Here is a 13,370-nt window from a genome sequence, read left to right as displayed (position 1 = left end):
ATTTATAGGAGGAATTGTGTCAGAAAATGCTTACCCTTAATATAAAAATTTAAATAGACTCACATTGAAAAGTTCTGGAAATATATTTTAAATTTCAACAACCACTGCTGACTTTGTCCAGAGAGGCCCATGTTTATTTAGCACATGGCTTTGTAAAGATGTATGCACGTTAGCAACAAAACAGAAATTTTCCCCAATTTGAAGAATTTTTAGGACCATTTAAAATCCTTCAGCTATAAATCAAATTAGACAAATGTCTGTCTAATTAGGAACAACTCCAAAGCATTCTTTTCTTTTCAGAGCATCAAAACAGTATTTTCAAAGTCTCAATAGAGCACATGCATCTTCTAGTATGCTCATTGTTTTGTCATCTGATGTTAATTCAATTGTGGGATAACTTTACTTCCATAAATTTTGCTTTTTCAGAGAATGTTGGCATGGTAATTGCCTTTGAGTGGCTCTAACATTTAAAACTTTAAAGGTGTAAAAATGAATAAAGGAAAATAGTCATTTATAATGGAGTCAGGAAATCCTGAAGGGGGCACTCTCACATGTACCACTCATGGAAGCTTACTTTACATAACCTAACAGGAGGAAGGAAGATTTTCTCCTTGCCCAGCAAAAACCAAGCCACTGAGAATCACTGCAACTCAGCTAATGAAAAGTTTTTAAAAACGTCAACTCCTGCTCTCCTCTTGTGATGGACTTTTATTTCACATAGTCCCTCCCAATTGCCCTATTTCCTCTATAAAATAATATTCTGCTCTCTTCTTCCCTATCTATGCTTTGCCATAGTTTGCATGTTCTGAATCGCAGTTCCTCTGCTATTCTCAAACAAATATTGCTCATAAACTGGCTATTTTCAAGGTTGACAAAGTCAAAGAGGTATACAAGTACAAAGATATATTAATTTCCATAAAAATATTGAATTCCAAAGCTATGCTTATGTTTAATATATAGTGTTTAACCAACATTTTTTTAATAGGCTTAGTGTTCATAAAGGATAATTTTGGTAGGAATGTGGTTTTATTTAAACTTATTTAGAAGTTAATAAGCCTATAGGACTTCAACAAAAATTTAACTTCAAATCTGTCTCCTGAAAAAAAAAAAAACAAAACCAAATCTGTCTCCTGGACAGTGTGGGTTGTGGAGAAGGAAGGATAGAGTATGAGGAAAAGAGAGAGATTGGGGGAGGGCCTCTCTACAATCAGTCTTTTCTTTCCAAATTCAAATACGTACAAGAGGATTTTTATTTAAAGTAATTTACAATAAGTTACGGACAACTTATCAGGGTTGCTCTCCTTTCAGAGAGAGACAGAGGGTAAAAGAGAAAGATCTTCAGTAAAAGAGGGAGGAAAAGTAACCAAAATGCCAACTTCTCAATTTTGCTCTGCATTTGAACTAGCTAGGTACACCCAAACTAGCATAAGGCATCCAATATTTTCACAAGACAGTTCATCTAAGTAAGATGGCAACTACAATTCTGAGAACAATGATGACTGTTTGATTTAATGCAATGTGATTGCATTAAATATTTACTGAGCACTTACTATGTACCAGGGAAAACACTACTTTACCATCCTATTTAAATCTTACAACTCTCCACAATATCCTTACTATTATTGGACTATTATTATTTCAACTAAGAAAATATAAGTTTTATAAGCTCTTTACATATTTTGGATGCTAACTCCTTATCAGATGTGTCATTTTTAAATATCTTCTCCCATTCTGTAGGTTGTCTTTTAGTTTTTTTATTGTTTCCTTTGCTGTGCAGAAGCTTTTTATTTTGATGACGTCCAAAAGTTTATTTTTGCTTTTGTTTCCCTTGCCTCAGGAAACATTTCTAGTAAAAAGTTGCTATAGCCAATGTCAACACCAGAACAAACAGTCCAATTAAAAAATAGACAGAAGACATGAATAGATATTTTTTCAAAGAAGATCTGCAGATGGCCAAAAGACAAAAAGATGCTCAATATCACTCATCATCAGGTAAATACAAATCAAAACTACAATGAGGTATCACTTCACATCTGTCATAGTAAGTAAAATCAAGAACAACAGGTGTTGATGAGGATGTGGAGAAAGGGGAACCCTGTTACACTGTTGGTAGAAATGCAAATTGATACAGGCACTCTGGAAAACAGTATGGAGTTTCCTCAAAAAGTTGAAAATAGAACTATCCCATAATCCAGCAATTTTACTACCAGGTATTTATCCAAAGAATACAGTTTCAAAGGGATACATCAATCCTGATGTTTATAGCAGCATTATTAACAATAATCTTATTGTGGAAAGGGCCCAAATGCCTGTCAACTGATGAATGGATAAGGAAGAGATACTACACACACACACACACACACACACACACACACAATGGAATATTATTTACCATCAAAAAGAATGAAATCTTGCTATTTGCAACAATGTGGATGGAGCTAGAGTGCATTTCATTATGCTAAACAAAGTAAGTCAGAGAACGACAAATGCTGTATGATTTCACCCATATGTGGTATTTAAGGAACAAAACAAACAATCACAGGGCAAAAAAGAGAGAGGCAAACCAAGAAATAGACACTTAATGATAGAGAGCAAACTGATGGTTACCAGAGGGGAGTGAATGGGTAGGATGACTGAAATGGGGTATGGGTGAAATGGGGGATAGGGATTAAGGAGTACACTTGTTCTGATGAGCACTGGGTGGTATATGTAAGTGTTGAATCACTAAATTGCATATCTGAAACTAATTTTACACTGAATAGCAACCAACTGGAATTTAAATAAAAACTTAAAACTTAAAAGAAAAAAAACAGGAAACAGATTTAGAAGCAATAAATAACTCCAACACATAAGAAATAATTGGCAAAACTAGGAAATGACTTGGTGCTTTGAATGAATCGCTGCTCTACCCAAAAGCCAAGGCCTTCCCTTCCCAGGGCTGTGTCCTGCTCAGGGGGCATGAATTGACTGGCTGAGGTGTTAAGAGAAAATTTCAAAGGCCCACAGTTAACAGGAGTTAATTTGCTTTTGAGTCAGAACATACACCAAACTAGGAGGGGGTGGGTGTTTCCTCAAATGGGCAGGACTCTGCTCTCCTAAAAAAATTCCAGACCCTAAAAAAAAAAAAAAAAAAAAAAAAAATTCCAGACCCTACTCATAAAGCCCTTGATTCAATCCAGAGCTTGTAGTTTGCTCTGCCCCTGGCCCTCTTCCAAGAAGCTGTTATTTACTGGTTCTTCAGGTCTGACCTAATTTGGAAATAGGCAGCATAGTTCCCTGAAATGGTGACCTCTGAGGTTGGTCTTCAAAGCACATTTTGCATCTCTCACAGATACATAGCACAGGTCTCTTGTTCACAGGTATTAGGATGATATTTTATCAGGAAAAGTAAAATAGAGAGTCAAAGCAATTTTCTAAAGCAGCTTAGGCAAAAACTCCACATGAACGATCCAGATGTCCTATAGCATTCTCATGAACCAAGTAATTGTCCAATTCTTGACTCTTCCACTCCTTGATGATTTTTTTTCAGCTGAATCCACAGAGAGAATTTATACCACTGGGGACAACTATCAACAAGCCAGGAGTAATATGGCTCTGAAAAGAAATTTCAGAGCCCAAATCCAGAAGAATCACTGTTGAGACCTGAACAAAGACAACCTCAAGTCCACTAGGCTATCATTAGATGTATTTTCTTTTTTCTTTTTTTATTTTTTAAAAGATTTTATTTATTCATGAGAGACAGAGAGAGAGAGAGAGAGAGAGGCAGAGACACAGGCAAAGGGAGAAGCAGGCTCCATGCAGGGAGCTTGACTTGGGACTCGGTCCTGGGTCTCCAGGATCACACCCTGGGCCAAAGGTGTCGCTAAACCGTTGAGCCACCAGGGCTACCCGATGTGTTTTCTTTTTGAAGGAGAATTCATCTCCTTTGAAGGAGGAGTCCTATTATCAGATGCAAGTTGTGAGCAGAAAATGTCTACCTTTCTTTCAATCTGAGTTCTCCTATCATCTAAGGATATCTCTATGCAGGGATATTTATCTATGCATCTAAGGATATTTTGCAGGGTAGGATGGAAAAGGAAAAAATAGCATACAATGCCTGATTCAAAGTTTATACTCCTTCCTCTGAATGAGGAATCCAATCCTTTTTCTCCTAAGTGTGCTGTTAAGAATAACTAATGATCATAAACCACCCAGACAACTTAGTGTGCAGCATAAGTGATGGATCCTATTTTTCTCTCATGCCTTTCTTTCCATTTTATATAGAGCACAGAGAGCCTGGATTTTATGTCTGTGCTCTGTTATATGATCCCCGTGGCTTTTTGCAAGTAACAAATGCCCCTCCTCAGCTAATACACACATCAAGCCCCACATGACTGTGTTCTATGGAGACATTTTATAGATGAGGTGACTGTATGTGATTGTACCTTCTGTTGTAATGACCTTGTAACTTTTGAATATGTGAAGAGCAAGCTAATGAGAGGCAGGCCTCAAAATGTATTTCTGCTCCATAAAAACAGCCACCAAGCACAAGAAAAATCCAGAACAGTTTTGAACTAGGTGTCTATCACTGTCAGAGTCAAGGCCTAGGTTTTTCCAGAATCCATTTGGAGGGAAAGAGAGCGCTGCTTGGGGCCAACTCCCTTGTTAAACAACAGACGAGTCTCAGAATATCATATAAACATAAATTCACTCAATCTTCTCTGTGGGGAAGTACAGGGAATAGAAAATGAGTCACAGAAGCTGTTTACTAAGGACCTACGTAAACAACCACCTGTGTAACCTCAGGGTTACAACCTTCACAGTACAAAGGAAAGATAATAGGATCCCTTTCCCAAATAGCTGACTGTGAATGGAAGCCCCAAAGGATGGATGAAACAGCTTTTTTAGCTCCCAGTTGTTTATTTCAAAATAGATTAAGGGTGCAGAAGAGATGGGGATCTGAAGTGTCTCTTTTATGCTATGAAACTTATCCCAGCTCTGTAGTAGGTATGGGGATTTCATTTAAATCTATACCATCCCTTCTGGTTTCAGCTTAGATATGTAAAGAATTTGGGAGTCAACATTCTCATTATTGCAATGGGAAAAATATGGACAAACTGGAAATCAAGGACTTTTGTTGGACCCATCAGAGTATTGAATTTGCAAGGCAACCGGTCACCCCCTATTATGAAGAGACAGCCTTCAACTATGAAGGGACATAGTCATGATCTGCTTATCTGGGGCAGAAGCTGCTGGAGCTATAAACTGGTGAGAACATTTAAATGAAACCTTTGAAGGATTTCTGGAGGCTGAAGTGTGGAGTAGGTTTAGAGTGAGAAACTCCTGGGTACCACAGTATTGGGAGACCCAGACAATTTTGTGGCTTCTATATCTAGAAATCTACCAGATTCTCATTGTGAAAACCTAAGAAAAATATCCTTGTGACTCTGGAGGAGTTAGAGGAAGAATAATTATTGTGGAGTTTGTCTGGAGCCTTCCACAGAACAAAGATCTGATGTCCAGGGGAAAAGACTTTGCCAGAATCTTACCTCAGGATCCTAGTTGTGATAAGAGCATTTCCCTCAGCTCTCTTTAGCTGACTGAAGTGAAAGATTTAAAGCATTTGTTATGGACTGAATGCATTTCCCCAAAATTCATATGTTGAAGTCTTAACTCTTAGCATGGCTATATTTGGAGATGGGGCCTTTAAGGAAATAATTATGGTTATTTGGTTAAATGATGTTATAAGCATGGCCTCTTGGTCTAATAGGATTAATGTCTTATAATAAGAGACATCAGAATGCCTTCCCTCTATCCTTCCCTACCACCTCCATGTGTATGCACCAGGAACAAACCATGTGAGGATGTACAGAGAAGATGGCCATCTGCAAACCAGAAAGAGAACCCTCACTAGAAGCCAAATTGGCTAGAATCTTGATCGTTTGAGTCTTTTTAGACTCAAGTTAAAAGAAAAGGGATGGCAAAAGATGTCCCAAACTAATATTAACCAAAAGAAAGCAGGAGTGGCTAAGTTAATTTCAGACAAGGCAGACTTGAAAGCAAGAAAGATTATCAGGGATAAAGAGGGGTATTATACGCACTTGTAAAAGGGACAATTCTCCAAAAATACATGGCAATCTGAAATGAATATGCATCTATGAAGAGAGCAACAAAATAAATGAGGCAAAACTAAGAGAACTCTGAGAAAAACAGACAAATCCACTATTGCAGTTGGATACTTCAACATCCCTCTGTCAGTAAGTGATAGATCAAGCAGGCAGAAAATCATGAGGATGTAGTTATTTGAACAGCACTTTCAATCACCTTGATCTAATTGATGTTTATAGAATAATCCATTCAACAACAAGCAGAATGTAAGTCTTTCTTACATTTACATGGAGCATTCATGAAGATAAACCACATCCTGGGGCATAAAACAAACCTTCACAAATTTAAAACAATAAAATTTATATAAAACATGTCCTCAGATAACAATGGAATTAAACTAGAAATCAAATCAATAATTTGAAAAAATTCCCCAAATATCTGAAAATTAAACAATGTGCTTTTAAATCAACTATACGTCAAAGAATTCTCAAGAGAAATTTGTAAAAATACTTTGAACTAAATGAAAATAAAAACAACTTATCAAAACGTGGGATACAATGAAAATAGTTCTTAGAAAGAAATTTATAGCATTAAGTGCACATAGTAGTAAGGAAGAGGACTCTAATATCAATAACCTAAAATTCTGCAATAGAAAACTAGACAAAGAAGCGCAGTTTAAATCTAAAGCAAGCCTAAGAGAAGAAATAATAAAAATCAGAGCAAAAACCAATAAGAGTGAAACATAAAACAATGAAGAAAATCCATGAAATCAAAAGCTAATTCTCTGAAAAAAATCAATAAAATTGATAAATGTCTAGCCAGGCTAACCAAGAAAAAAAGGATAGAAGACACAAATTATGACATCAGAGATGAAAAAAGATTCATCCCTATTGACTCCTTGGACATTTAAAAGATAATAAAGTAATGTTATGAACAAGTCTATGCCCACAAATTTGTTAACTTAGATAAAACAGGCCAATTTCTTGAAAGATACAAATTACCAAAATGCACATGGATAAACAGATAACCAGAATAGCTCTATATCCATTTAAAAATTTGAATCAATAATTAACAGCCATCTAAAAATCAGAAAAATAGACCTCCAATGAGTTCACTAATTAATTCAAGCAAACCTTTAAGGTAGAAATTATACCAATTATTCACAATCTTTTCCAGAAAACACAAGTGGAGGGAATATTTCAAAATTCTGAAATATTCAGAGTCTAGCACTGCCCTTATATCAAGACTAGATAGAGACATTAACCAAGAAAGGAAAACTATAGGACAGTATCTATCATGAACAGATGCAAAAACCCTTGATAAAATATTAGCAAATAAAAAATATATTCATAAATACACACTTATGTACAAAAATATCTGTATAAAAACTATACATCATGATCAAGTTGGATTTATTCTAGATGTACAAGTCCAGCTCAACATTTAAAAGTCAATCAATCTAACCCACCCCATCAAGAGGCTAAAAAAGAGACCATATGATCATATCAATTGATGCTGAAAGAGCATTTGATAAAATTGAATATCAAGTCTCAGTAAACTAGGAATAGAGAGGAACTTTCTCAATTTAATCAAGAACATCTAGCAAAAATCTACAGCTAACATCAATCATATTTATGGTGAGAGACTAGATAATTCCCCTCTAAAATAGGGAATAAGACAGTTTTTTACTGCTCCTATTCAACATGATACTGGAAGTACTAGCTAGTTCTATAAGAAAAGAAAAAGAAATAAAATGTATACAAATTGGAAAGGAAGAAATAAAGTTGTCTTTATTTGCGTATTGCATGATAATGTAGTTAGAAAATCTGAGAGAATAAACAAAAAATTAATGGAACCAGTAAGTGAGTTATAGTATAAAAGGTTAAGCAGGGGGATCCCTGGGTGGCGCAGCGGTTTGGTGCCTGCCTTTGGCCCAGGGCGCGATCCTGGAGACCCGGGATTGAATCCCACGTCGGGCTCCCGGTGCATGGAGCCTGCTTCTCTCTCTGCCTATGTCTCTGCCTCTCTCTCTCTGTGACTATCATAAATAAATAAAAATTAAAAAAAAAAAAAAAAAGGTTAAGCAGGGAAGCTGCTTCTTCCTCTGCCTCTGTCTCTGCCTCTCTCTGTCTCTCATGAATAAATAAATAAAATCTTTAAAAAAAAAGACCTCTGTTCTGCAAAAGACACTGTTAAGAGAATGAAAAGACAAGCAACACATTTGGGAGATATTTTCAAAATGTATATGAATATTGTATCTACAAAATACGATCATATGTTAAAACTTAACAATATGAAGAAACCCAATGAAAAAAGGAGCCAAAGATTTGAACTAAGCTTCACCAAAAGGATATAGGGATGGCAAATAAGTGCCACGTTGTACATTCCGATGAGAGATGAAATGATTACTTAAGAGTCCAGTATCTTGGAACCAAGACAGGTCTGATGGGGCTACACCATCAGGCACCGCCAAGAAGTGCAGGTGCCAAGGTGAAGCCCTAAGTCTGGGTTGGCTCTTGGTTTTATTATTTTAGAATTTAAAGTATTTGGAAATAAGGAAGTAATCATGTGGAGGACAGCAGAGAACTGTGTAGGTGACTATCTACATGGGTCTCAGAGGAGTATTATCAAGGTGCTAAAGGGTTTGGGAGAACCAGCCTCAGCAGGCATGGCTATCTTATCCACCATCATTGCTGTTTTCACCATATCCTGTTTTCAGTATGGACCAATGGCAGGAATAATTGGCTTTTGCCACATGCCTAAAGCTGTTGCCATTTATGCATGTCCCTGTTCTTATTTCATTTACCCACTGATCTTCTACAAATAAGCATATGAAAAATATGTAAATGTCATTGTCATTACAGATATGCAAATTAAAACAACAATGAGGGCAACCTTGGTGGCGCAGGGGTTTAGCGCAGCCTGTAGCCTGGGGTGTGATCCTGGAGACCGGGAATCAAGTCCCACAGCGTCGGGCTCCCTGCATGGAGCCTGCTTCTCCCTTTGCCTGTGTCTCTGCCTCTCTCTCTCTCTCTGAATAAATAAACAAATCTTAAAAAAAAAAAATAAAAATAAAAAAATAAAACAACAATGAGCTACTACTACATACCTCTTAGAATGACTAAAATAAAAAAAAAAAAAAAAAAGAAGATATCCATGGCTAGCAAAGGATGTGGAGCAACAGGTAGTCTCATTCACTGTTGGGGTGAACGTAAAAATGGTATAGCCACTTTGATAGAGTTTTGCAGTTTCTTACAAAGCTAAAATAGGCTTACTACATGTTCCAATATATTGCTTCTAGATATTTATTGAGCTAATAAGAAAATACATATCCATATAAAACCCAACATGTGAATGTTGATAGCCACTCTATAATCAGCACAAAATGAATGCAACCAAGTAGTCCCTCAATAGGTAAATAGATAAACTGTGATACATCCATACAATGGGATACTACTTGGTAAAAATGAATGAGCTATTACACCACTAGGCTTAGACCTGGAGAGAATTAGGTGTGTGTAGAATCTAATGCTTTAGAACTGGGTTGTCCAATATGATAGCCGCTCGCCACTGTGGTGGTCATTGCACCCTAAAACATGAGCAGCATGATTGAGGAACTGAATTTTAAATTTTATCTTATTCAAATTAATTTAAATATAAATATCCACGTTTCTAGTGGCATTAGGCATTCCAGCTTTTCTAAAACATCAAGCACTGCTCCCTGCCTCCCTACAATTTTCTCTAACCCCAAGTCCAGTGGCTTTCTCCTTTTCTTTCTATTATTATGAGGACCAATTTAGCTTTTCCTTTCTTAGTTTTTATTTGATGATCTGTCACAGTGGTAGGTGGGGATTTGGGACACGGAGAGTAAGGGTAAGTAGAAAAGCTGACTCAACAAAGACAGTACCCAATTTCTTTTTAGAGTTTTGGTTACTGCTCTAAACATTTTGTGTGGCTTACTTTATTTAATCTTCATAAAAATACTTTATCTAAGTACTACTATTATTTCCATTTTATAAATGCAGCATCTGATGCACAGAGAGCCTTCCAATAGTCATTCAACTAGGAAAGGCCAAAACTGGGCCAACTTCATGTTATAAGCCACTGCCATGGTGCCTCCTGGTATTGCTCTATTTTGTTCAGCCTAAGGACTTGAAGTGTCATTAATTTCCTTCCAATGCTTGAGAGCTTCTGGAATTTAGGCATTATTAATGATTAGTGCCTTTATTCAAATAAGTACCTCAGTTACCCCCTTACATCAGGGACCTCAGGGATTGGGGCATAAAACAGTAAAGGGTTAATATGAGCTGGAAAAACAACAGACATCCATATGCCTCAAATATTTGCATTGATCAGGTCATTCTCTAGGTCAAAAACCTTCAATGATTCCTCGTAGTTTCTGCACCAAAAGCACACTAACCTTTGTGACCTTATCTTCTCCTTGGGTACCTCAGTCCTTTGTAACCCATTGATCACTGAGCTCTTTGTGCACCAGTCTTCTTGCTTTCTCAATGTGTGATTGAAGCATCTTTCCCACTGGGATGTAGGATGTTAACTCTATTCACCCATCCCAATCCTTCCTCTCCTTCTAAGGGTATGTAGTTACACCAACCCGGTAATGTTAGGCTGAGTGATTTTCTCCTTTCTATTCCCACTGCCACTGCCCTGGCTATGTCCACATTACCTAAACCACCACAGACTCCTAACTTCTTCCCTATCATCCATCTCCAACAATGCTTCCCACAGACGCTGGCTTGGTTTGCCTAGCACAGCTTAGCAGCTCAGATTCCCACCTTGTTTGCCCAAATCTTTTACCCTTTTCCTACTACTGGGAAATAGTAATAGTAATAGTAGATGTAATAGTAATAGTAAATGTTTCCTGACTCCCCTGATCCTTGGCCTTCTTGTGTTATCCCAAGTATACCAGTGTGTTTCCATCCCAGAGCCTGCGCACATACTCCTGGGATGCTCCATCTCCAGATGTTTGAGTGGCCAGCTCCTGTACTGCAGGTAAGCCTGTGTTCAAATGTCACCTATCTGAGAGGCCTCCCATGACCAGCCCACCTATTCTAGCTCTTCCTTTATTCTCTTCCCCCGTACTTGGCTTTAGTTCTCTTTGGAACCTTCATTATCACCTACCATTGTGTGTGTAGTTTTTGTTAGTCTCCATATTAGAATATTATACTGTGAGGGCTCACTTGTTATGTTTTATTCACTGCTTTTCCCAGCACCTAGAACCATGCTGAGGCACTCAATAAACATTTGTTAAACAAATGAGAAAATGTTAACTAGAAATCACAGTAGCTCTATTAACCAACCACACACCTGATTACATTGGACAGAAAACTAGGATGGCAAAATTTAACATTTATGAGTGGAAACAATCTCTAAGTTTTATTAGTATTGTTTCTCTAGAGTTGCATTTTCCAAATACCTGCACACTTAGTGGTGAAAAATGTGTCATGGGGACAACAAAGATGAATAAATACTGTTTTTCATATCCAGTTCATGAAGATTTACTATATGATAACCATATTAAAAGTTCTGAGCAGTCCTGCAATAAAGGAACTTGATTAATTTTATCTTAAAATTTCTTAAATAGGGACACCTGGGTGGCTCAGTGGTTGAGCGTCTGCCTTTAAGTCAGGGCCTGATTCCAGGGTCTAGGATCGAGTCCCACATTGGACTCCCTACATGGAGCCTGCTTCTCTCTCTGCTTATGTCTCTGCCTCTCTCTGTCTCTCATGAATAAATAAATAAAATCTTTAAAAAGTAATAAAATTTCTTAAGTATATATCAGTACAGAATCCCTTCTCCAAAGAGTCCTTTAGTAGGGGACTTGAGTCTTGAGTAGACTCAAGCTAGGATGGTCCCCTGTTATGCAATAATTCTACCCTACTTTTTTCTGATACGAACACTTTGCATCCTGACACAAGGGTAGGCAAACATATGACCCATGCTTGGCAAATTATATGCCTTTAGCCTTTGGCTAAAGGGTGGGCACATGAACCAAGCCAGGCCAGTCAGAGCTTATCTCTAAGAATTAAAAGCTGGATCAGGAAAACAGACTTCTCTTGTCTCTCAGGCTGTGACTTTTAAATGTTCTCTTATACACTCCTTGCTACATGGAGAAAGCCTGTCTATGGCAGAAGAAAAACCATCACTCAGCAGAGACTTAGTTGTGAGATGGAGAGAAAAGGAAGAGGGAAAAGTGAATAACTGGGAATAAGAGGGATTCCCAGGATAATAGAGATAAATATGGGATTTAAGTGTCTAAGTCTAGTCATGCTTGACGCCAGATCTGACCCAACCTGATATTTAGATATGTAAGAAGATACATTCCCTATCCCACCTCCCCATTTTAGACTGACACATATCCAATACCATATTCTGCCAAATATGCTCTGGGAAATCCTGCCCCATCGCAACCTCAGCAATAAACCTGAGTTGTTGACCAGCCCACTAAAATTTTAAAGCACAAAAAATAACCATCCAACCAACAGGAGCAAATGGTACCCTTATCTCTGAATGATATACAGATTTTAGAAACATATTTAGGTTTTCCTGAATGAAGTCTATGAGGATCTAGCTTCAAGTCAGAGCAAGGTATTCAGACACAGTGTGATGTGGTGTAAGGACTAGAGTGAGCACGTTCAGATTTTGTAGCACACAATTCCAAGGGATGGGTGCCACAGCAGTCTTTGGAGGAAGCCTGGCAAACCTGGCTTTGTGAGTCCTCTATGCCTCTATTATCTTGCAACCAAGAAAGCAAGACACTTGTCCTATACGTCTTTATGTCCTCCAACAGTGTCTCAACAGAGAAGGGGCTTATTAATTCATGTTTGTGGGTTGAAAGAAACTCAGGCAGGGCCTGTTCTTTATTAACATGGTTATAGTCAAGGTTGACTTAAGGAATTCTTAATAAAATTTATTTTCAGCACATTACTTCATGAATGCTATCCTTGTAGATTCATATATATTCAGTGGTTGCTTTTGAGAAATCTAAAAATACCGTCCCTTGGCATTTGCCCTAGAACAGCGTGCTGCCTTGATGTAGCCATAACAGCCACACCATATGGGAGGAACCTGGGTACTTTCAAACAGACTCTTCTTTTAGGATCAAGTCTGCTGCTGTCGCTTGGGCTTGCAGCGTCCTGAACCTCTTTATTTAGGTACAGCATTCCAGGGCTATTATTTCATATGTAGGATTTTTAAATAGCCTGTAGTTTGGGCTTTTCACCACTAGAGTTCAATCTTCTCTTATCTATATGATTTCATAGAAG

The 13,370-nt window shown here is 37.6% G+C and overlaps 1 protein-coding gene across 1 annotated transcript in view; it reads left to right on the top strand.

The window, feature by feature from the left end:
- The window catches only part of KBTBD8 (kelch repeat and BTB domain containing 8), a 113,887-nt gene that overhangs the window by 89,268 nt on the left and 11,249 nt on the right, over positions 1-13,370 (top strand). The window contains exon 8 of the transcript XR_013357686.1: positions 1,838-1,992. The gene's annotated coding sequence lies outside the window, so the exon portion shown is untranslated. The remainder of the gene's footprint in view (positions 1-1,837; positions 1,993-13,370) is intronic.

The sequence above is a fragment of the Canis aureus genome, chromosome 19 (assembly GCF_053574225.1).
Source record: "Canis aureus isolate CA01 chromosome 19, VMU_Caureus_v.1.0, whole genome shotgun sequence".
Classification (NCBI taxonomy): Eukaryota; Metazoa; Chordata; class Mammalia; order Carnivora; family Canidae; genus Canis; species Canis aureus.
The sequence above is the reverse complement of the archived record's forward strand: the minus strand, read 5'-3'. Positions and strand labels throughout refer to the sequence as shown.